Source organism: Panulirus ornatus, chromosome 3, assembly GCF_036320965.1.
Source record: "Panulirus ornatus isolate Po-2019 chromosome 3, ASM3632096v1, whole genome shotgun sequence".
NCBI lineage: Eukaryota > Metazoa > Arthropoda > Malacostraca > Decapoda > Palinuridae > Panulirus > Panulirus ornatus.
Window position 1 is genome coordinate 63,215,384 of NC_092226.1, and position 25,332 is coordinate 63,240,715.

General features: G+C 49.0%; 1 protein-coding gene across 4 annotated transcripts in view; it reads left to right on the forward strand.

Moving 5' to 3' along the window:
* The window catches only part of Syn2 (Syntrophin-like 2), a 946,823-nt gene that overhangs the window by 382,943 nt on the left and 538,548 nt on the right, over positions 1–25,332 (forward strand). Inside the window, exon 1 of one of the 4 annotated variants that reach the window (XM_071688053.1) lies at positions 15,791–15,902. The exons of the other annotated variants lie outside the window; for them this stretch is intronic. The gene's annotated coding sequence lies outside the window, so the exon portion shown is untranslated. Of the gene's footprint in view, positions 1–15,790; positions 15,903–25,332 lie in introns of those variants that run through there. 4 annotated transcript variants of the gene reach the window in all.

The following is a 25,332-nucleotide window of genomic DNA, read 5'->3' on the forward strand; positions in this document are numbered from 1 at the left end:
GACATACCATAAAGAGTTTTAAGAACAGGTTAGTAAACCAGTGAGTACTACCCATCCCACGTCTCCCTCCGACTCATCTGCCGAAGATAAAAAAAAAAGATAAAGGAAAAGATAATGAAAATAAACTCCATGGAATATGGAGGAAAAATACTGTCTTGAGAATTTTGTAGGGAAATAAAATGATTAGAGTTCACTACCATGTCTCCCTCTGGTGTGCTGTCAGCTGGTGTCTGAAGAGGAAAGGATGGCTAACACTACTTCAACCTGGATGATCATCCACTGATAACAGATATCACTCAAAAACCTGTCTATCTCTGGTCTGATAGTATTGATAATCACTAGAATCACTGCATCTCGAGGTAATGTGATCAGACATCTTGATTCCCCTGGGTTAGCAATCACCATGTTTCAACCAGACAAACGTTTAATACGTTCATCTTTGAACCGCCTATCCTTGTATAGCAGTACCCAAACCCCCTATTTTGAACGCCGGGAATTCTCATTCACCGAGGCTCCGTCTCCAGTGATCCCACAAGTGTGTGTTGTGATGGTATGGGCGTCGCCCTCTGCTCTGACACACACACGTACCATTCTGCACCGTGTGAGTGTCTGGCCTTCCACCTAACTGCAGCAGGAGGAGGAGGAGGAGCAGGAAGAGGAGGAAGAGGAGGAAGAGGAGGAGGAGGAGATGATCTACTCTCACACAACGAACTACAGCTGGTGTGTTGAAGCGTTGTCACACGGTGTCTTAATTTTCTCCCTGGTCTCTTCAGACCTTCCCACTGGGGTCGGGTTCATGCTCCCAGCCTCAGCAAGGTGTTCATATGTCCTACAGTTGTGCAGGTGTATATCCTCCTGCCTCTCCACACTGTAGCATCTGTGTCGTCCTTGAAGGACTCGGTATCTTTGTTTGGTTAGGGAATACCTCCCAACATGGGTCTCAGACCAGGTTCGATATTCATCTTTATGTGTGACACTGTTATGTCAGTGGTGCCATCTTTATGTGTGACACTGTTATGTCGACAGCGGTGCCATTCATTTTCACATGCCTGAGGCTCCTGGACTTGAGTGAAGCTTAATGACTGGACTTGAGTGAAGCTTAATGACTGGACTTGAGTGAAGCTTAATGACTGGACTTGAGTGAAGCTTAATGACTGGACTTGAGTGAAGCTTAATGACTGGACTTGAGTGAAGCTTAATGACTGGACTTGAGTGAAGCTTAATGACTGGACTTGGGTGAAGCTTAATGACTGGACTTGAGTGAAGCTTAATGACTTGACTTGAGTGAAGCTTAATGACTGGACTTGAGTGAAGCTTAATGACTGGACTTGAGTGAAGCTTAATGACTGGACTTGAGTGAAGCTAAATGACTGGACTTGAGTGAAGCTCCGTCTCGTTTCTGACTGTCTACCGAGTATATGACGTCATCAGCTGTGTTTACAAAGCTGGCCTCCACAGCTGGTCCAGACAGCCGTGAGGTGCCACACGTCGCTATACAGAGGTCGCTGATGGTGCTCCGGTGTTCTGGGGGCCACTGGCCACTTGGTGATGCTGGGCCACTGGCCACTTGGTGATGCTGGGCCACTGGCCACTTGGTGATGATGGGCCACTGGCCACTTGGTGATGCTGGGCCACTGGCCACTTGGTGATGCTGGGCCACGGGCCACTTGGTGATGCTGGGCCACGGGCCACTTGGTGAAGCTGGGCCACGGGCCACTTGGTGATGCACTTTCCATCTAACTAGTTACGCTGGCTATGATTACCATATTGTGGCCACAATATGGTATTCACAGCTAGCGTTATTGAGAATCTCTGGGGTGTTGAGAATCTCTGGGGTATTAAGAATCTTTGGGTATTAAGAATCCTTAGGGTGTTAAGAATCTTTAGGGGTGTTAAGAATCTTTGGGTATTAAGAATCCTTAGGGTGTTAAGAATATTTGGGGGTGTTAAGAATCTTTGAGGTATTAAGAATCCTTAGGGTGTTAAGAATCTTTAGGGGTGTTAAGAATCTTTGGGTATTAAGAATCCTTAGGGTGTTAAGAATATTTGGGGGTGTTAAGAATCTTTGAGGTATTAAGAATCCTTAGGGTGTTAAGAATATTTGGGGGTGTTAAGAATCTTTGAGGTATTAAGAATCCTTAGCGTGTTAAGAATATTTGGGGGTGTTAAGAATCTTTGAGGTATTAAGAATCCTTAGGGTGTTAAGAATATTTGGGGGTGTTAAGAATCTTTGGGTATTAAGAATCCTTAGCGTGTTAAGAATATTTGGGGGTGTTAAGAATCTTTGAGGTATTAAGAATCCTTAGCGTGTTAAGAATATTTGGGGTATTAAGAATCTTTGAGGTATTAAGAATCCTTAGGGTGTTAAGAATATTTGGGGGTGTTAAGAATCTTTGAGGTATTAAGAATCCTTAGGGTGTTAAGAATCTTTAGGGGTGTTAAGAATCTTTGAGGTATTAAGAATCCTTAGGGTGTTAAGAATATTTGGGGGTGTTAAGAATCTTTGAGGTATTAAGAATCCTTAGGGTGTTAAGAATCTTTAGGGGTGTTAAGAATCTTTGAGGTATTAAGAATCCTTAGGGTGTTAAGAATCTTTAGGGGTGTTAAGAATCTTTGAGGTATTAAGAATCCTTAGGGTGTTAAGAATCTTTAGGGGTGTTAAGAATCTTTGAGGTATTAAGAATCCTTAGGGTGTTAAGAATATTTGGGGGTGTTAAGAATCTTTGGGGGTATTGAGAATCCTTAGGGTGTTAAGAATATTTGGGGGTGTTAAGAATCTTTGGGGGTATTGAGAATCCTTAGGGTGTTAAGAATATTTGGGGTATTAAGAATCTTTGTGGGTATTAAGAATCCATGGAATGTTAAGATTCTCTAAGGGTATAAAGAATCTCTGGGGTTCATATGAACGTTGGTGAGAATCCGAGGAGAGTGTAGGGACCCACAATAGTGGTGGCTGGGTTCATCCTGTCCCTCACTGTGTTGTGAGACCTGACTTGTCACATTGTCTTCTTGCCCTTAGCTCGACTCGTGTTTGTCTAACACCTCTTACCTGCTTCACATACTACTACTACTACTATCAATAGTACTACTACTACTTCTACTACTACTACTACTACTGCTATTAGTACTGTAACTGCTGCTACTACTGCTACTACAACTACCACTACTACTACTACTACTTCTACTACTACTACTACTATCACAACTACTACTACTACTACTACTTCTACTGCTGCTACTACTCTTACTACTACCACTGTTACGACCACTACTTCTACTACTACTACTACTACTACTGCTACTACTACTACTACTACTACTACTACTACTACTACTACTACTACTACTACTGCTACTACTACTACTACTACTACTACTACTACTACTACTACTACTACTATCAATACTATTACTACTACTACTACTACTACTACTACTGCTACTACTACTACTACTACTACTACTACTACTACTGCTACTACTACTACTACTACTACTACTACTACTACTACTACTACTATCAATACTATTACTACTACTACTACTACTACTACTACTACTACTACTACTACTACTGCTACTACTACTACTGCTACTACTATCAATACTATTACTACTACTACTACTACTACTACTACTACTACTACTACTACTACTACTACTACTACTACTACTACTATCAATACTATTACTACTACTACTACTACTACTACTAATACTAATATTATTACTACTGATACTGCTACAACTACTACTACTATCAATAGTACTGCTACTAATATTACTACTACTACTATCAGTACTACTACTACTACTACTACTACTACTGCTACTACTACTACTACTACTACTACTACTACTACTACTACTACTATCAATACTATTACTACTACTACTACTACTACTACTACTACTACTACTACTACTGCTACTACTACTACTACTATCAATACTATTACTACTACTACTACTACTACTACTACTATCAATACTATTACTACTACTACTACTACTACTACTACTACTACTACTACTACTACTACTACTACTGCTACTACTACTACTACTATCAATACTATTACTACTACTACTACTACTACTACTACTATCAATACTATTACTACTACTACTACTACTACTACTACTACTACTACTACTACTACTACTACTACTGCTACTACTACTACTACTATCAATACTATTACTACTACTACTACTACTACTACTACTATCAATACTATTACTACTACTACTACTACTACTACTACTACTACTACTACTACTACTACTACTACTGCTACTACTACTACTACTATCAATACTATTACTACTACTACTACTACTACTACTACTATCAATACTATTACTACTACTACTACTACTACTACTACTACTACTACTACTACTATCAATACTATTACTACTACTACTACTACTACTACTAATACTAATATTATTACTACTGATACTGCTACAACTACTACTACTATCAATAGTACTGCTACTAATATTACTACTACTACTATCAATACTACTACTGGTACTACTACTACTGCTACTACTACTACTGCTACTACAACTACTATTACTACCACTACTACTACTTCTACTACTTCTACTACTACTACTACTACTACTACTACTACTACTACTACTAAAGGCCGAGGGATCCATTCATATTTCCTCCTAAGTCGTATAGTATTGACAGGTATAACCTGCCGTCACTGTAGCCTCGAGAGGTCGTGAGTGTAAACATATTTACATCTGTGGCTCTTGCACGTCGCTGGGGCTTTCTCTCCCCTGACGTGTCACGGTGCCATATGGCTGCACATGTTAATGATGGACTTCACTAACTCTCTATCCTCTTCCTACCTCCCGTTGTCGTACCGTTGTCGTACCGTTGTCGTACCGTTACAGACTTACGTCTTGAACCGGCTGACGTCTTCGTGTGGAAGAAGGTTAATACTATTGTCTCACGTTATTTCTGTGGTCTGCAGTAAGTGGGGACTTCGAAGTCGTTTAGATCCCTGGCTTAATGGTCAGAGAGGCTCCTCCTCTTACAGTTTCTGTCACCCAATCAGTCGTTCTCATTGGGTTCCTCATCGTTATGATCAAATCACTAATTTAGTCTAAATTGTTTTTTCTTCTCAGTGCTTCATCATTTGAACAGCTGAGCTCAAGGGTTGTACCACTGTGGTCAAGGGCCGGACAGCTGTGTTCAAGGGTCGCACCATCGTGTTCAAGGGTCGAGCACCTGTGGTCAAGGGTCGTACCATCATGTTCAAGGGTCGAACAGCTGTGGTCAAGGGTCATACCATCGTGTTCAAGGGTCGAGCACCGCTGTGGTCAAGGGTCGTACCATCGTGTTCAAAGGTCGAACAGCTGTGCTCAAGGGTCGTACCAACGTGTTCAAGGGCCGGACAGCTGTGCTCAAGGGTCGTACCATCGTGTTCAAGGGCCGGACAGCTGTGGTCAAGGGTCATACCATCGTGTTCAAGGGTCGCACCGCTGTGCTCAAGGGTCGTACCATCGTGTTCAAGGGCCGGACAGCTGTGGTCAAGGGTCGTACCGTCGTGTTCAAGGGCCGGACAGCTGTGGTCAAGGGTCGTACCGTCGTGTTCAAGGGTCGCACCGCTGTGCTCAAGGGTCGTACGATCTAGTTCAAGAAGTTAACATATTGTGTCAAACGTAATACTGTTGATGTGAAAGTTACAGAATCTTTGGCCATTTGTTCGATATTGGCTGCACTGATTCGCCAACTAAGCTTTTGCAAGCTGCACTACAGCTTAATTGGCTACGTTTGGTCAGAACCAGCTTGGTGAGGCTGGCCGGCCCAAAGCTTGATCACCAAGCTTGATCACAACCTGCTTGATGAAGCTGGCTGGCTTAAAGCTTGATCACCAAGCTTGATCACAACCTGCTTGATGAAGCTGGCTGGCTTAAAGCTTGATCACTAAGCTTGATCACAACCTGCTTGATGAAGCTGGCTGGCTTAAAGCTTGATCACCAAGCTTGATCATAACCTGCTTGATGAAGCTGGCTGGCTTAAAGCTTGATCACCAAGCTTGATCATAACCTGCTTGATGAAGCTGGCTGGCTTAAAGCTTGATCACTAAGCTTGATCACAACCTGCTTGATGAAGCTGGCTGGCTTAAAGCTTGATCACTAAGCTTGATCACAACCTGCTTGATGAAGCTGGCTGGCTTAAAGCTTGATCACCAAGCTTGATCACAACCTGCTTGATGAAGCTGGCTGGCTTAAAGCTTGATCACTAAGCTTGATCACAACCTGCTTGATGAAGCTGGCTGGCTTAAAGCTTGATCACTAAGCTTGATCACAACCTGCTTGATGAAGCTGGCTGGCTTAAAGCTTGATCACTAAGCTTGATCACAACCTGCTTGATGAAGCTGGCTGGCTTAAAGCTTGATCACCAAGCTTGATCACAACCTGCTTGATGAAGCTGGCTGGCTTAAAGCTTGATCACCAAGCTTGATCACAACCTGCTTGATGAAGCTGGCTGGCTTAAAGCTTGATCACCAAGCTTGATCACAACCTGCTTGATGAAGCTGGCTGGCTTAAAGCTTGATCACCAAGCTTGATCACAACCTGCTTGATGAAGCTGGCTGGCTTAAAGCTTGATCACCAAGCTTGATCACAACCTGCTTGATGAAGCTGGCTGGCTTAAAGCTTGATCACTAAGCTTGATCACAACCTGCTTGATGAAGCTGGCTGGCTTAAAGCTTGATCACTAAGCTTGATCACAACCTGCTTGATGAAGCTGGCTGGCTTAAAGCTTGATCACCAAGCTTGGCCATAACCAGACTAGTGAATTTAGATGATTCAAAGCTTGATTATAAAGCTTGGTCATAAAGCCAGCTTGGTAGAGGCAACAATGTTTGGCGAGGTTTGTACAAAAATCCATTTCGTGAGGCTTGGGTCGAATTAGACCAGATTTGTATGTGGCGTTTCCTTCCTTCATTTTCTCCATACAGACGTGTGCACTTAAGGACGACGACTTAACCTCCTGATCACGACAATATAACCCGTAACCACTCACAAGCTTTTTAAGTCATCGTGCACGTAGGTAGGTCATTGTACTCAGGGTGAAGACTTGCCTTCGTGCTAAGGAGGATAGAAGTGTCGTACTCAAGGGGCCCCAAAGTCTGCGCCCATGAATACATACAATTGAAATATATATGTATATATATATATATACATATATATATATATATATATATATATATATATATATATATATATATATATATATATATATATATATATATATATTTATATATATTATCCCTGGGGATAGGGGAGAAAGAATACTTCCCACGTATTCCCTGCGTGTCGTAGAAGGCGACTAAAAGGGGAGGGAGCGGGGGCTGGAAATCCTCCCCTCTTGTTTTGTTTTTTTTTAATTTTCCAAAAGAAGGAACAGAGAAGGGTGCCAGGTGAGGATGTTCCCTCAGAGGCCTAGTCCTCTGTTCTTAACGCTACCTCGCTGATGCGGGAAATGGCAAATAGTATATATATATATATATATATATATATATATATATATATATATATATATATATATATATATATATATATGTATGTTTGACTGTCGTTTCGAGCCAGTTTAGCTGCCTGGGAAGCGGCCAAGCAACCCAAACCAGCTGAGCGTGGAGGAACTAAATGAAACATGGGTGGCGAACACCGTAGAGTTTTGTGGCGTCTTTCCTTGTCACGCGCGCGCACCCGCTCAAGGTCAGTCTCGAAAGAGATCCAAGTTTTGAGTCGGGGTTCCTTCCGTTTCATTTAACATTTTAACTTGGGAGTTTTGTTTGATATTTATGTGTTTGTTTGTTATTTGTGAGGGCTGCATATATGAATATCTAACTGCAAAAGTTTTCGTTTTCTGTGAAAGCTGGTCTGATTGTATTTTTATGAGTAGACGTTTTCTATAAAAAGAAATGATAAATCTATCCAAATAGATGTTATGATATAATCTGCAAATTACTACATTAGTCCCGAATACAACAATGGTACGACCTCTGAGCGCCATGGTACGACCCTCTGAGCACGACGGTACGACCTCTGAGCACGAGGTTACGACCCCTGAGCACGACGGTACGACCTCTGAGCACGACGGTACGACCCCTGAGCACGACGATACGACCCTTGAGCACGACGGTACGACCCTTGAGCATGACAGTACGACCCCTGAGCACGACGGTACGACCCCTTGAGCACGACAGTACGACCTCTGAGCACGACGGTACGACCCCTGGGCACGACGATACGACCCTTGAGCACGACGGTACGACCTCTGAGCACGACAGTACGACCTCTGAGTATGATAGCTTCTTATGATACCCGAAGGTCGTACCGTCGTGTCGAAAAAGCCAGAGTCGGGCGCTAGAAAATGCTGGAGTGACCACAGGTGGTTCAGCCCCCCATTGGGCCGGAAGAACTCCTCGCCTGCTGCCGGCAATGACTCTGTATCATGGTGTAAGTGGGTTATGGTCGTCGCACTGCACCAGCCTTGCCTCCACGATGCACAGAGCTCTGGCGCCTGTCTGTAGATCTCTATGGCTCGTGTGTCTGTCTGTGTCTGTCTGTGTTTCTCTCTGCCATGCGCTGCCGCTTGTTTTGTCTGGGACTCTTGCTCGTGCGTCTGGCACCGCTGGGTTGTCTCATTGGCTTCTCTGGTTGGGTGAGTTTGTCCAGCTCGAATGGGAGTTGTCTGTGTCGCTGGATTGTTTATTGTGTGGTTAGTACTGTGGTTAAGGTTAGCCCATACCACTGTCTGACGAGTTCCTCACTGGCTTTCCTAATTTATTCAGACTTCCCCAAATTTCATTGGTTGGTCTTATGAGACATTTTGAATGCAAATTAAACCTCTTAATGCTTCCCTTTGTTCCAACCAATTTGTTTGTTTGGTTAGTCTAAGGTGGTTGCTAATACATCGTTTGTTTGTGGATGGTTTTGTGGCTAGTATTGTGGTTAGGTTAATACGACACTGTCTTTGTTTGTGGCTGGTTGTGTGGTTGATAGTGTGGTTAGGTTTGTATCACATCGTCTCTCTGGCTGGTTGATTTGGCTATGTGGTTAGGCCCTCCATCCCCATATATCCATTGCTGTTGCTTATCATAGACGTCATGTATATAACGTCTTAGGTTCGAATCCTGGTTGTTGATGGTTATGCGTTCTATGAAAGTGCGCGTTCACATGCATTGTATTCGTGTGTGTGTGTGTGTGTATATATATATATATATATATATATATATATATATATATATATATATATATATATATATATATATATATATATTTTTTTTTTTTTTTTTCTTTTTCCATACAAAATCGCTATTTCCTGCTTTAGCGAGATAGCGTTACGAACAGAGGACTGAGCCTTAGAGTGAATATCCTTACTTGGCCCCCTTTTCTGTTCCTTCCTTTGGAAAATTAAAAAACGGGAGGAAAGTATACCCAGTCCCCCGCTCCCTCCCATTTTAGTCGCCTTGTACGACACGCAGGGAATACGTGGGAAGTATTCTTTCTCCTCTATCCCCAGGGATATATATATATATATATATATATATATATATATATATATATATATATATATATATATATATATATATATATATATATATATGATTTTACGACTATTAACAGGTGAGTTCCATTTGCCGGAACCAGTAATATACTCTGTACACTAGGAACGCCAACCATCATTATGTCGTCCAGCTTCTGCCTAGCACCAGCTGATGTGTCCAGCCAGCTGGCACCCATGCTCCACACCTGGATACGAGGCTGTAATGTGACGATAGACACCTGCTCAGTGTGTGGGTTGCGAGGGCGTGTTTTCTCTCTTGAACTCTGTGAAGAATGGAATATAATAAATGGGTGGTGGGGGATTTATTGGCTTCCCCAAAACGAAAAGGCCATTAAACCACAATCTGCCATGAAGGTCGAACCTACAAAGTATTAGTGGGGAAAATGGTTTGTTTTCTGTGTAGGGGTTTAGCTTTATCATCTCCCCGGGTTATTAAGAGGGCGAACATCCAGCTCCACACACATATTTAGGTATTCAGCACAATTCTGACAATATGCATATTATAAATATGTATGATCTACAGCGGGAATATGTACGGTTTTATACAATTTCTCTGCTGTTCCCTATTTCCGTACGTGGCCACCACTATCGTCCTTATGAATATGCTAGAAAACTTCTCATTTTTTCTAACGTACGAGAATCTGACAATTAATTAAGTCCATGATAAACAACCAATAAAATCCCCTTTCATGATACGTCTGCAGAACAGTTACATAAACATACAGCAGACCCGCGTTGGTGCCAGATGTTGTGAGACACCACGTCCGCACAAGACGACTTCTCAAAACCCACAACAAAGGCGTTACATAAACTTCCAGACAATATGGTCGACTCACGACCTCGACATCCTGGCGACACACTCGACTGATATACATCTCTCTTCCTCCCTCCTCCTCCTCCTCCTCATAAACAAAAGAAGAATATAGGGGAGAAAGTATACTTCCCACGTATTCCCTGCGCGTCGTAGAAGGCGACTAAAAGGGGAGGGAGCGGGGGGCTGGAAATCCTCCCCTCTCGTTAGAAACAGAGGACTGGACCTTTGAGGGAATATCCTCACCTGGCCCCCCCTTCTCTGTTCCTTCTTTTGGAAAATTGAAAAAAAAAACGAGTGGGGAGGATTTCCAGCCCCCCGCTCCCTCCCCTTTTAGTCGCCTTCTACGACACGCAGGGAATACGTGGGAAGTATTCTTTCTTCCTTATCCCCAAAGATGTATATATACATACATATATATATATATATATATATATATATATATATATATATATATATATATATATATATATATATACATATATGAAATTCTAGAATAAGATATATCAAATAGAAAATACAACTTTCTTCTCTCAGTTTATTCCTATATATAAATCAAGAACTTACAAATGTATATTCTGAGAACACGCCGTTATTGTAGGATGGAGCCGCCTAATCCCATTTTCTTCTCTCCATACATGCGAGTTGCCACCTGGTGTTGTATGGTGCTGAGTTACGTCTCGGGGTCTGGGATCAGAGGAGTTTTGCAAGCTCTATTGTGGTGTGGGGTTTGTGGTGTGGGGTTTGTGGTGTGGGGTTTGTGGTATAGGGTTTGTGGTGTGGGGTTTGTGGTGTGGGGTTTGTGGTGTGGTGTGGTTAATGTGGTTTGATTATTAGTGTTTTATGGGTCAGTGAGGCCAGAGATACGCAGGATGGGGTGATTTCATTTTTTTTTTTCACTTTTAGGAGGGTGTGTGGCGTTTGGGTTTTTACGTATATATATATATATATATATATATATATATATATATATATATATATATATATATATATATATATATTTTTTTTTTGTGGTGACATGGATTTTTGTGGTGTTCTTCATTATGTCTTTTATGGTGTCTTTGCGTTTGACGGTGTAGATATTTCATTTTTTCGTTTTAATGTATATTTTCTTTTGGGACGCTATTTTTCTTTTGATGTTTTTTTTTGGTTCTGTGGTGTGATGGTTTATGTGTTTTTTTGGTGGTTTTGTGTAATAGCAGGTTTGTGGGATTTGGGGTTTGTGGTGCCTAAGGCTTCATAGAAGTGTTCAGTACATGATGTTGTAGGGTTTGTTATGGTGTAGTATTTGTGGCTCTACGTTAATGGTGTTGTGAAGGGTCCGTGAAGTGTGTGTGGTAGAGTGAGGGTTGTGGGTTTGTGGAGTGATGTTATTTCTAGTTCCATATTGTTAAGTTCTCAAGTTTTATGTCAGTGGGTTATTGAATTTTGGTGTTATGGGAATGTGTAAGTTATTAGTGATCGTATACAGTTCTGCTTCTGTGTTTGAGTTTAGGTTTTTGTGGGTTTGAGGTATTTTATACCATATGATGATGTTATTGGTGATATCAATATGTGATGATGTGGGTTTATATATATTTGGGTAATGGTTATGGTGGTGTTTTTTCGTTCTATGTCGGTCTCTTGGTACTGATATATATATATATATATATATATATATATATATATATATATATATATATATATATATATATAGTCCCTTTTTACAAATTGAAATACAAGGAGGGGAGGATTTCCAGCCCCCCGCTCCCTCCCCTTTTAGTCGCCTTCTACGACTGGCGGGGAATACGTGGGAAGTATTCTTTCTTCCCTATCCCCAGGTTTTGTGGGGCCTGGATGTGGAAAGGGAGCTGTGGTTTCGGTGCATTACACAGGACAGCTAGAGACTGAGTGTGAACGAATGTGGTCTTTTTTTTTTCGTCTGTTTTCATGGCGCTACCTCGCTGAAGCGGGAGGGGGGGAGGATGATACTATTTGCTATGTGACGGGGTAGCGACAGGAATGGATGAAGGGAAGCAGGTATATATATTTTTTTTTTTTTTTTTTTTTTTTTATACTTTGTCGCTGTCTCCCGCGTTTGCGAGGTAGCGCAAGGAAACAGACGAAAGAAATGGCCCAACCCCCCCCCATACACATGTACATACACACGTCCACACACGCAAATATACATACCTACACAGCTTTCCATGGTTTACCCCAGACGCTTCACATGCCTTGCTTCAATCCACTGACAGCACGTCAACCCCTGTATACCACATGACTCCAATTCACTCTATTTCTTGCCCTCCTTTCACCCTCCTGCATGTTCAGGCCCCGATCACTCAAAATCTTTTTCACTCCATCTTTCCACCTCCAATTTGGTCTCCCTCTTCTCCTCGTTCCCTCCACCTCCGACACATATATCCTCTTGGTCAACCTCTCCTCACTCATTCTCTCCATGTGCCCAAACCATTTCAAAACACCCTCTTCTGCTCTCTCAACCACGCTCTTTTTATTTCCACACATCTCTCTTACCCTTACGTTACTTACTCGATCAAACCACCTCACACCACACATTGTCCTCAAACATCTCATTTCCAGCACATCCATCCTCCTGCGCACATCTCTATCCATAGCCCACGCCTCGCAACCATACAACATTGTTGGAACCACTATTCCCTTAAACATACCCATTTTTGCTTTCCGAGATAATGTTCTCGACTTCCACACATTTTTCAAGGCTCCCAAAATTTTCGCCCCCTCCCCCACCCTATGATCCACTTCCGCTTCCATGGTTCCATCCGCTGACAGATCCACTCCCAGATATCTAAAACACTTCACTTCCTCCAGTTTTTCTCCATTCAAACTCACCTCCCAATTGACTTGACCCTCACCCCTACTGTACCTAATAACCTTGCTCTTATTCACATTTACTCTCAACTTTCTTCTTCCACACACTTTACCAAACTCAGTCACCAGCTTCTGCAGTTTCTCACATGAATCAGCCACCAGCGCTGTATCATCAGCGAACAACAACTGACTCACTTCCCAAGCTCTCTCATCCCCAACAGACTTCATACTTGCCCCTCTTTCCAGGACTCTTGCATTTACCTCCCTTACAACCCCATCCATAAACAAATTAAACAACCATGGAGACATCACACACCCCTGCCGCAAACCTACATTCACTGAGAACCAATCACTTTCCTCTCTTCCTACACGTACACATGCCTTACATCCTCGATAAAAACTTTTCACTGCTTCTAACAACTTGCCTCCCACACCATATATTCTTAATACCTTCCACAGAGCATCCCTATCAACTCTATCATATGCCTTCTCCAGATCCATAAATGCTACATACAAATCCATTTGCTTTTCTAAGTATTTCTCACATACATTCTTCAAAGCAAACACCTGATCCACACATCCTCTACCACTTCTGAAACCGCACTGCTCTTCCCCAATCTATATATATATATATATATATATATATATATATATATATATATATATATATATACATGTTCCCATTCGTAAAACCTACCTGCTTGTCTTATTACCTGCAAATGATGGGAAATCTATGCTTAGTTGCATTATAAGAGTCTCCCCTCGAAAGAGCTGTTGACCAACCACCGGTCCGTTTTCTTCACGCAGGGAGCGAGGGACAGTACACTTTACAGACTTAATTATACCACATTGGATCCCCTAGTGGCTTCCTAGAATGAATTTCCAAGTGATTATTCACGGTGTGGTTGATGTTCGCTTGAGCGCTATTCATCGCATTACCATGCGTAGTGTATGACGGAATTCTGTCATGCACCTTTTTATAGTCGGTTATACAAGCGATCCGGACCTTCTCCCGGGCTGGAGTTGGTTGGTTGGTTGGCTGGTTGGTTGGTTGGTTGGTTGAATGGTTGGTTGGATGGTTGGATGGTTGGTTGAATGGTTGGTTGGCTGGTTGGTTGGATGGTAGGCTGGTTGGTTGGATGGTTGGTTGGTTGAATGGTTGGCTGGTTGGTTGGTTGGTTGGTTGGATGGTTGGTTGGTGATTGGCTGGTTGGTTGGTTGGTTGGGTAGGCTTCCGACCCGTCAATAGCCAGAGGACATTAAGACCATCAGCTGGAAGAACCCTTAACACGTTCTCGAATTGATAAGAAAATTTCTAAGACCAGAAAGAAAACACACACAGACACACACATACACACACACACACACACACACACACACACACACACACACACACATATGGCTCATGGAACTCAAGGTGTTCAAAATTCATTTGAGAAGTTCTACTGAGGTCTTCAAGTGGAGGATTTTCATCATGCAACTCATGTGCAAATATCACAAAGGGTTGTTTATTTTCCAACATCATGGAGACTGTAGCAGTATATGTAAGAGTAATACACGAAGCGTAAGGTCCAGCTGAACGTAACCTGCAAGCGTACCTTGGGTGACGTAAACTTTGATACAAACGTAAACATGGTTAACCCAACTGGTTGGTCATGCTCGTGAATGAAAGCGTCAGGTTTGTCTACAGTGTCGCTGTCAACAAAACGTATGTAAATCAATGCCCCTAGAGTGCCTTCTTTCTCTCTTGTAAGTTTATTATGAATTCTAAAGGAAGTTTATTAATATTTCTTATCTGGTAGTAATTATTTTGCTTTGTTTTGATTCTCGCAAGGACAATTTAATGTTAAATTTGCATCATTTTGTTTGTTTTAGGTGTTATGTGACACGTTTCCAGTAATCCGAATATGAGTTTCTGAGTAGATGCTACCTCGCTGGAAGCAAAGAAGTGTAAAGTAGTATGAGCTGCGATTATATGAAGAAGAGCCATTTGTACTAGTTTCCCCCTGTTCCAACCTTTCGGTCCGTTTTCTCTGGTGTCTTGTGTTACCATTCATGTCGAACCTCTTGAATACTTCCGTTTTCTTTGACTCGGAAGGAGAGTGAGAGGGACAGTTTATCCTTATTTCGTTCCCTGATGCCATTCAACGTTGATTTAACACCCTTACACTACAGACAGGGGCCACTGGACGCACTACAATTGTAGGGAAATATTGAAAACGAGATATCAATTAATGCAGGGAGGTCCTGCGGGCGGAGATCCTGAAATACGAAACTCAGCGTCCGCAGACTACACCCTCGATGGAGTTGCCACGAAAACTTTAATGAACCCTTTTCGGTGAAGTGTTCTTTCCTCTCACACACTCCATGTATCCGCTTCTTTTAAGCATCCCCACGTTAAAACGATCGGAGGTAACTTCATGGGGGCGAGACTAGCGGGATTGTTAAAGCAAGGGGGAAAAACCACGATTAAATTTTGAATAACTCGGCGCATGTGCAGTAAGTGGCAACACTCGCATTCCACTGTTGGCGCGCCCACCACACGGATCAGTAGGCTGAGCGACCCCGTCGAGGGAGGATAGTCGCCAGTTGCTTCAAGCCGAGTGTCCGACCGTGTATTCTTGTCCATTGGCCTTTCACTGTGATTGTTATTAGGCAAGTGTCACGTCATTTTGGCGTTATCTTTACTCAACGCCCTAAGTGTGTTAATAGAAAGCGACTTGGGCAATGTTAAGAAGAATAGTTTGAAAATTGCCTTCTCCCCCCCTTTCACTAGGCCGGTGAGAGGGGTGGAGGGAGATGGGAGGGGAGAGCCTGCCTAAGTGAGAGGCAGTTTACTCAAATTCTGTGAGACGACTCAAGTGTGGGTGTTTCAGAGAGGCAGAAACGCCCTCTCGAGAGAGAATGATTAGCAGGGGGGCGGGCGCGGCGGGCTGGCTTTGGCACCGTCCAGTGACAGCAGTGACGTACAATGAGGAAGATGGTCATCACTGCTGTGTGTGTGTGTGTCTCTTGGACGGGCACTGCTGCTGGTGCTGGTGACTCCCTCCTAGGATGTATTACGACACGCCCTGCTACAGTGACGTCTCAGTGATGAAGGTGCAGTGTGGCACTGCTGGACGTCGCTGTGAGAGAGAGAGAGTCATAGACCGACTCTTGTTTTTGTTGTTGTTGTTGTGGTTGTGAACACACAACCCACACAAGAATTTGTGACTGATTCTCGTAACTAAATCTCCCATGTTCAGTTTATTGGTTCCATCAGAATGATCTTATTCTTAAATGTAATTCATTACTGAAGTCTTGATGCATGTGCCTCTGGAGGCTTTAGGGGAAAAAATATATATATGTGTATATAATTTTGTTTGTGACGTGAGATGAATTAAGGAGACCCAAGTTTAGATGTTCCAGAAATAACCTCTGCGTGTGGAAGTGACTTTCAATTTGGCGTGACCCCAGGCCTCCGCTCTGACCTGAGGGAGGCCGACTTTTTCGGGTCATGGCCTTCCAGTGATAATAATACGATCAACGACGGCATTTGAACCTCACTTGACCCTAGCTAATTACTTTTGACCTCATATTCTCCTTAGGGAAAGCCATGTAAGCAAGTGTGTACTTGTTTCACTGAATTGGCTGACTGGTTCTGGGGGGGGGGGGGGGGGGGGGGAGTTACCCCACGGTGGTTTGGGGAGGCCCTACCTCATGGTGCTGCCATGGTTTCTCATGGTGCTATGGTTGTGTTTCTCATGGTACTAGTGTTTCTCATGGTACTAGTGTTTCTCATGGTACTAGTGTTTCTCATGGTACTAGTGTTTCTCATGGTACTAGTGTTTCTCATGGTACTAGTGTTTCTCATGGTACTAGTGTTTCTCATGGTACTAGTGTTTCTCATGCTGCAAATGTTTCTCCTGATATTTGTATTTCTCATGATCCTAATGTTGTTCATGGTTCAAGTGTTTCTCACACAGCATTGGTGTGTCTCATAGTGATGTCGTACTTAAAGTGCTCAAGACTCGTGCCGTCGTGCTCGAGGGTCGTACCTTCGTGCTCGAGGGTCGTACCGTCGTGCTCTAGGGTCTTACCGTCGTGCTCGAGGGTAGTACCGTCGTGCTCGAGGGTCGTATCGTCGTGCTCGAGGGTCGTACCTTCGTGCTCGAGGGTCGTACCGTCGTGCTCGAGGGTCGTACCTTCGTGCTCGAGGGTCGTACCTTCGTGCTCGAGGGTCGTACCGTCGTGCTCGAGGGTCGTACCGTCGTGCTCGAGGGTCGTACTTTCGTGCTCGATGGTCGTACCTTCGTGCTCGAGGGTCGTATCGTCGTGTTCGAGGGTCGTACCGTCGTGCTCGAGGGTCGTATCGTCGTGCTCGAGGGTCGTACCGTCGTGCTCGAGGGTCGTACCTTCGTGCTCGAGGGTCGTATCGTCGTGCTCGAGGGTCGTATCGTCGTGCTCGAGGGTAGTACCGTCGTGCTCGAGGGTCGTACCTTCGTGCTCGAGGGTCGTATCGTCGTGCTCGAGGGTCGTATCGTCGTGCTCGAGGGTCGTATCGTCGTGCTCGAGGGTCGTACCTTCGTGCTCGAGGGTCGTACCTTCGTGCTCGAGGGTCGTATCGTCGTGCTCGAGGGTCGTATCGTCGTGCTCGAGGGTCGTATCGTCGTGCTCGAGGGTCGTACCGTCGTGCTCGAGGGTCGTATCGTCGTGCTCGAGGGTCGTATCGTCGTGCTCGAGGGTCGTACCTTCGTGCTCGAGGGTCGTATCGTCGTGCTCGAGGGTCGTATCGTCGTGCTCGAGGGTAGTACCGTCGTGCTCGAGGGTCGTATCGTCGTGCTCGAGGGTCGTACCTTCGTGCTCGAGGGTCGTACCTTCGTGCTCGAGGGTCGTATCGTCGTGCTCGAGGGTCGTACCTTCGTGCTCGAGGGTCGTACCGTCGTGCTCGAGGGTCGTATCGTCGTGCTCGAGGGTCGTACCGTCGTGCTCGAGGTCGTACCTTCGTGCTCGAGGGTCGTATCGTCGTGCTCGAGGGTCGTACCGTCGTGCTCGAGGGTCGTACCGTCGTGCTCGAGGGTCGTACCTTCGTGCTCGAGGGTCGTACCTTCGTGCTCGAGGGTCGTATCGTCGTGCTCGAGGGTCGTACCGTCGTGCTCGAGGGTCGTATCGTCGTGCTCGAGGGTCGTACCTTCGTGCTCGAGGGTCGTACCTTCGTGCTCGAGGGTCGTACCGTCGTGCTCGAGGGTAGTACCGTCGTGCTCGAGGGTCGTACCTTCGTGCTCGAGGGTCGTATCGTCGTGCTCGAGGGTCGTACCGTCGTGCTCGAGGGTCGTACCTTCGTGCTCGAGGGTCGTACCTTCGTGCTCGAGGGTCGTATCGTCGTGCTCGAGGGTCGTATCGTCGTGCTCGAGGGTCGTACCTTCGTGCTCGAGGGTCGTATCGTCGTGCTCGAGGGTCGTACCGTCGTGCTCGAGGGTCGTACCGTCGTGCTCGAGGTCGTACCTTCGTGCTCGAGGGTCGTACCTTCGTGCTCGAGGGTCGTACCTTCGTGCTCGAGGGTCGTACCTTCGTGCTCGAGGGTCGTATCGTCGTGCTCGAGGGTCGTACCGTCGTGCTCGAGGGTCGTACCTTCGTGCTCGAGGGTCGTACCGTCGTGCTCGAGGGTCGTACCTTCGTGCTCGAGGGTCGTATCGTCGTGCTCGAGGGTCGTATCGTCGTGCTCGAGGGTCGTACCTTCGTGCTCGAGGGTCGTACCTTCGTGCTCGAGGGTCGTATCGTCGTGCTCGAGGGTAGTACCGTCGTGCTCGAGGGTCGTATCGTCGTGCTCGAGGGTCGTATCGTCGTGCTCGAGGGTCGTATCGTCGTGCTCGAGGGTCGTATCGTCGTGCTCGAGGGTCGTACCTTCGTGCTCGAGGGTCGTACCTTCGTGCTCGAGGGTCGTATCGTCGTGCTCGAGGGTCGTATCGTCGTGCTCGAGGGTAGTACCGTCGTGCTCGAGGGTAGTACCGTCGTGCTCGAGGGTCGTATCGTCGTGCTCGAGGGTCGTATCGTCGTGCTCGAGGGTCGTACCTTCGTGCTCGAGGGTCGTACCGTCGTGCTCGAGGGTCGTACCTTCGTGCTCGAGGGTCGTACCTTCGTGCTCGAGGGTCGTACCTTCGTGCTCGAGGGTCGTACCGTCGTGCTCGAGGGTCGTATCGTCGTGCTCGAGGGTCGTACCGTCGTGCTCGAGGGTCGTACCTTCGTGCTCGAGGGTCGTATCGTCGTGCTCGAGGGTCGTACCTTCGTGCTCGAGGGTCGTACCTTCGTGCTCGAGGGTCGTATCGTCGTGCTCGAGGGTCGTATCGTCGTGCTCGAGGGTCGTATCGTCGTGCTCGAGGGTCGTATCGTCGTGCTCGAGGGTAGTACCGTCGTGCTCGAGGGTCGTATCGTCGTGCTCGAGGGTCGTATCGTCGTGCTCGAGGGTCGTACCGTCGTGCTCGAGGGTCGTACCGTCGTGCTCGAGGGTCGTACCGTCGTGCTCGAGGGTCGTACCGTCGTGCTCGAGGGTCGTATCGTCGTGCTCGAGGGTCGTACCTTCGTGCTCGAGGGTCGTACCTTCGTGCTCGAGGGTCGTACCGTCGTGCTCGAGGGTCGTACCGTCGTGCTCGAGGGTAGTACCGTCGTGCTCGAGGGTCGTACCTTCGTGCTCGAGGGTCGTACCTTCGTGCTCGAGGGTCGTACCTTCGTGCTCGAGGGTCGTACCTTCGTGCTCGAGGGTCGTATCGTCGTGCTCGAGGGTCGTATCGTCGTGCTCGAGGGTCGTACCTTCGTGCTCGAGGGTCGTACCGTCGTGCTCGAGGGTCGTATCGTCGTGCTCGAGGGTCGTATCGTCGTGCTCGAGGTCGTACCTTCGTGCTCGAGGGTCGTACCGTCGTGCTCGAGGGTCGTACCTTCGTGCTCGAGGGTCGTACCTTCGTGCTCGAGGGTCGTACCGTCGTGCTCGAGGGTCGTACCTTCGTGCTCGAGGGTCGTACCTTCGTGCTCGAGGGTCGTATCGTCGTGCTCGAGGGTCGTACCTTCGTGCTCGAGGGTCGTACCTTCGTGCTCGAGGGTCGTATCGTCGTGCTCGAGGGTCGTACCTTCGTGCTCGAGGGTCGTACCTTCGTGCTCGAGGGTCGTACCTTCGTGCTCGAGGTCGTACCTTCGTGCTCGAGGGTCGTACCGTCGTGCTCGAGGGTAGTACCGTCGTGCTCGAGGGTCGTACCTTCGTGCTCGAGGGTCGTACCTTCGTGCTCGAGGGTCGTACCTTCGTGCTCGAGGGTCGTACCTTCGTGCTCGAGGGTCGTACCTTCGTGCTCGAGGGTCGTACCTTCGTGCTCGAGGGTCGTACCGTCGTGCTCGAGGGTAGTACCGTCGTGCTCGAGGGTCGTACCGTCGTGCTCGAGGGTCGTACCTTCGTGCTCGAGGGTCGTACCTTCGTGCTCGAGGGTCGTACCTTCGTGCTCGAGGGTCGTACCTTCGTGCTCGAGGGTCGTACCTTCGTGCTCGAGGGTCGTACCTTCGTGCTCGAGGGTCGTATCGTCGTGCTCGAGGGTCGTACCTTCGTGCTCGAGGGTCGTACCTTCGTGCTCGAGGGTCGTACCTTCGTGCTCGAGGGTCGTACCGTCGTGCTCGAGGGTCGTACCTTCGTGCTCGAGGGTCGTACCTTCGTGCTCGAGGGTCGTACCTTCGTGCTCGAGGGTCGTACCTTCGTGCTCGAGGGTCGTACCTTCGTGCTCGAGGGTCGTACCTTCGTGCTCGAGGGTCGTACCTTCGTGCTCGAGGGTCGTACCTTCGTGCTCGAGGGTCGTATCGTCGTGCTCGAGGGTCGTATCGTCGTGCTCGAGGGTCGTACCTTCGTGCTCGAGGGTCGTACCTTCGTGCTCGAGGGTCGTACCTTCGTGCTCGAGGGTCGTACCTTCGTGCTCGAGGGTCGTACCGTCGTGCTCGAGGGTCGTACCTTCGTGCTCGTGGGTCGTACCGTCGTGCTCGAGGGTCGTATCGTCGTGCTCGAGGGTCGTACCGTCGTGCTCGAGGGTCGTACCTTCGTGCTCGAGGGTCGTATCGTCGTGCTCGAGGGTAGTACCGTCGTGCTCGAGGGTCGTACCTTCGTGCTCGAGGGTCGTACCTTCGTGCTCGAGGGTCGTACCTTCGTGCTCGAGGGTCGTACCTTCGTGCTCGAGGGTCGTACCTTCGTGCTCGAGGGTCGTATCGTCGTGCTCGAGGGTCGTACCGTCGTGCTCGAGGGTCGTACCGTCGTGCTCGAGGGTCGTACCTTCGTGCTCGAGGGTCGTACCGTCGTGCTCGAGGGTCGTACCGTCGTGCTCGAGGGTCGTACCGTCGTGCTCGAGGGTCGTACCTTCGTGCTCGAGGGTCGTACCTTCGTGCTCGAGGGTCGTACCGTCGTGCTCGAGGGTCGTACCTTCGTGCTCGAGGGTCGTACCTTCGTGCTCGAGGGTCGTATCGTCGTGCTCGAGGGTCGTACCTTCGTGCTCGAGGGTCGTACCGTCGTGCTCGAGGGTCGTACCTTCGTGCTCGAGGGTCGTACCGTCGTGCTCGAGGGTCGTACCTTCGTGCTCGAGGGTCGTACCTTCGTGCTCGAGGTCGTACCTTCGTGCTCGAGGGTCGTATCGTCGTGCTCGAGGGTCGTATCGTCGTGCTCGAGGGTCGTACCTTCGTGCTCGAGGGTCGTATCGTCGTGCTCGAGGGTCGTACCTTCGTGCTCGAGGGTCGTATCGTCGTGCTCGAGGGTCGTACCGTCGTGCTCGAGGGTCGTACCTTCGTGCTCGAGGGTCGTACCTTCGTGCTCGAGGGTCGTACCTTCGTGCTCGAGGGTCGTACCTTCGTGCTCGAGGGTCGTACCGTCGTGCTCGAGGGTCGTACCTTCGTGCTCGAGGGTCGTATCGTCGTGCTCGAGGGTCGTACCTTCGTGCTCGAGGGTCGTACCTTCGTGCTCGAGGGTCGTACCTTCGTGCTCGAGGGTCGTACCTTCGTGCTCGAGGGTCGTACCTTCGTGCTCGAGGGTCGTACCTTCGTGCTCGAGGGTCGTACCTTCGTGCTCGAGGGTCGTATCGTCGTGCTCGAGGGTCGTACCTTCGTGCTCGAGGGTCGTATCGTCGTGCTCGAGGGTCGTACCTTCGTGCTCGAGGGTCGTATCGTCGTGCTCGAGGGTAGTACCGTCGTGCTCGAGGGTCGTACCTTCGTGCTCGAGGGTCGTACCTTCGTGCTCGAGGGTCGTACCTTCGTGCTCGAGGTCGTACCTTCGTGCTCGAGGGTCGTATCGTCGTGCTCGAGGGTCGTACCTTCGTGCTCGAGGGTCGTATCGTCGTGCTCGAGGGTCGTACCGTCGTGCTCGAGGGTCGTACCTTCGTGCTCGAGGGTCGTATCGTCGTGCTCGAGGGTCGTACCTTCGTGCTCGAGGGTCGTATCGTCGTGCTCGAGGGTCGTACCTTCGTGCTCGAGGGTCGTACCTTCGTGCTCGAGGGTCGTACCTTCGTGCTCGAGGGTCGTATCGTCGTGCTCGAGGGTCGTACCTTCGTGCTCGAGGGTCGTACCTTCGTGCTCGAGGGTCGTACCGTCGTGCTCGAGGGTAGTACCGTCGTGCTCGAGGGTAGTACCGTCGTGCTCGAGGGTCGTACCGTCGTGCTCGAGGGTAGTACCGTCGTGCTCGAGGGTCGTACCTTCGTGCTCGAGGGTCGTACCGTCGTGCTCGAGGGTAGTACCGTCGTGCTCGAGGGTCGTACCTTCGTGCTCGAGGGTCGTACCTTCGTGCTCGAGGGTCGTATCGTCGTGCTCGAGGGTAGTACCGTCGTGCTCGAGGGTCGTACCTTCGTGCTCGAGGGTCGTACCGTCGTGCTCGAGGGTCGTATCGTCGTGCTCGAGGGTCGTACCTTCGTGCTCGAGGGTCGTACCTTCGTGCTCGAGGGTCGTACCTTCGTGCTCGAGGGTCGTACCGTCGTGCTCGAGGGTCGTACCTTCGTGCTCGAGGGTCGTACCTTCGTGCTCGAGGGTCGTACCTTCGTGCTCGAGGGTCGTACCTTCGTGCTCGAGGGTCGTACCTTCGTGCTCGAGGGTCGTACCTTCGTGCTCGAGGGTCGTATCGTCGTGCTCGAGGGTCGTACCTTCGTGCTCGAGGGTCGTACCGTCGTGCTCGAGGGTAGTACCGTCGTGCTCGAGGGTCGTACCTTCGTGCTCGAGGGTCGTACCGTCGTGCTCGAGGGTCGTACCTTCGTGCTCGAGGGTCGTACCTTCGTGCTCGAGGGTCGTATCGTCGTGCTCGAGGGTCGTATCGTCGTGCTCGAGGGTCGTATCGTCGTGCTCGAGGGTCGTATCGTCGTGCTCGAGGGTCGTACCGTCGTGCTCGAGGTCGTACCTTCGTGCTCGAGGGTCGTACCTTCGTGCTCGAGGGTCGTACCTTCGTGCTCGAGGGTCGTACCTTCGTGCTCGAGGGTCGTACCTTCGTGCTCGAGGGTCGTACCTTCGTGCTCGAGGGTCGTATCGTCGTGCTCGAGGGTCGTATCGTCGTGCTCGAGGGTCGTATCGTCGTGCTCGAGGGTCGTATCGTCGTGCTCGAGGGTCGTATCGTCGTGCTCGAGGGTCGTATCGTCGTGCTCGAGGGTCGTACCGTCGTGCTCGAGGGTCGTATCGTCGTGCTCGAGGGTCGTATCGTCGTGCTCGAGGGTCGTATCGTCGTGCTCGAGGGTAGTACCGTCGTGCTCGAGGGTCGTACCTTCGTGCTCGAGGGTCGTACCTTCGTGCTCGAGGTCGTACCTTCGTGCTCGAGGGTCGTACCTTCGTGCTCGAGGGTCGTATCGTCGTGCTCGAGGGTCGTACCTTCGTGCTCGAGGGTCGTACCGTCGTGCTCGAGGGTCGTACCTTCGTGCTCGAGGGTCGTACCTTCGTGCTCGAGGGTCGTACCGTCGTGCTCGAGGGTAGTACCGTCGTGCTCGAGGGTCGTATCGTCGTGCTCGAGGGTCGTACCGTCGTGCTCGAGGGTAGTACCGTCGTGCTCGAGGGTCGTATCGTCGTGCTCGAGGGTCGTACCTTCGTGCTCGAGGGTCGTACCTTCGTGCTCGAGGGTCGTACCTTCGTGCTCGAGGGTCGTATCGTCGTGCTCGAGGGTCGTATCGTCGTGCTCGAGGGTCGTACCGTCGTGCTCGAGGGTCGTATCGTCGTGCTCGAGGGTCGTACCGTCGTGCTCGAGGGTCGTATCGTCGTGCTCGAGGGTCGTACCTTCGTGCTCGAGGGTCGTACCTTCGTGCTCGAGGGTCGTACCTTCGTGCTCGAGGGTCGTATCGTCGTGCTCGAGGGTCGTACCGTCGTGCTCGAGGGTCGTACCGTCGTGCTCGAGGGTCGTACCGTCGTGCTCGAGGGTCGTACCTTCGTGCTCGAGGGTCGTATCGTCGTGCTCGAGGGTCGTATCGTCGTGCTCGAGGGTCGTACCTTCGTGCTCGAGGGTCGTACCTTCGTGCTCGAGGGTCGTACCGTCGTGCTCGAGGGTCGTATCGTCGTGCTCGAGGGTCGTATCGTCGTGCTCGAGGGTCGTACCTTCGTGCTCGAGGGTCGTACCTTCGTGCTCGAGGTCGTACCTTCGTGCTCGAGGGTCGTACCTTCGTGCTCGAGGGTCGTATCGTCGTGCTCGAGGGTCGTATCGTCGTGCTCGAGGGTCGTATCGTCGTGCTCGAGGGTAGTACCGTCGTGCTCGAGGGTCGTACCTTCGTGCTCGAGGGTCGTACCTTCGTGCTCGAGGGTCGTACCGTCGTGCTCGAGGGTCGTACCGTCGTGCTCGAGGGTCGTACCTTCGTGCTCGAGGGTCGTATCGTCGTGCTCGAGGGTCGTATCGTCGTGCTCGAGGGTCGTACCTTCGTGCTCGAGGGTCGTACCTTCGTGCTCGAGGGTCGTACCTTCGTGCTCGAGGGTCGTATCGTCGTGCTCGAGGGTCGTACCTTCGTGCTCGAGGGTCGTACCTTCGTGCTCGAGGGTCGTACCTTCGTGCTCGAGGGTCGTACCTTCGTGCTCGAGGGTCGTATCGTCGTGCTCGAGGGTCGTATCGTCGTGCTCGAGGGTCGTATCGTCGTGCTCGAGG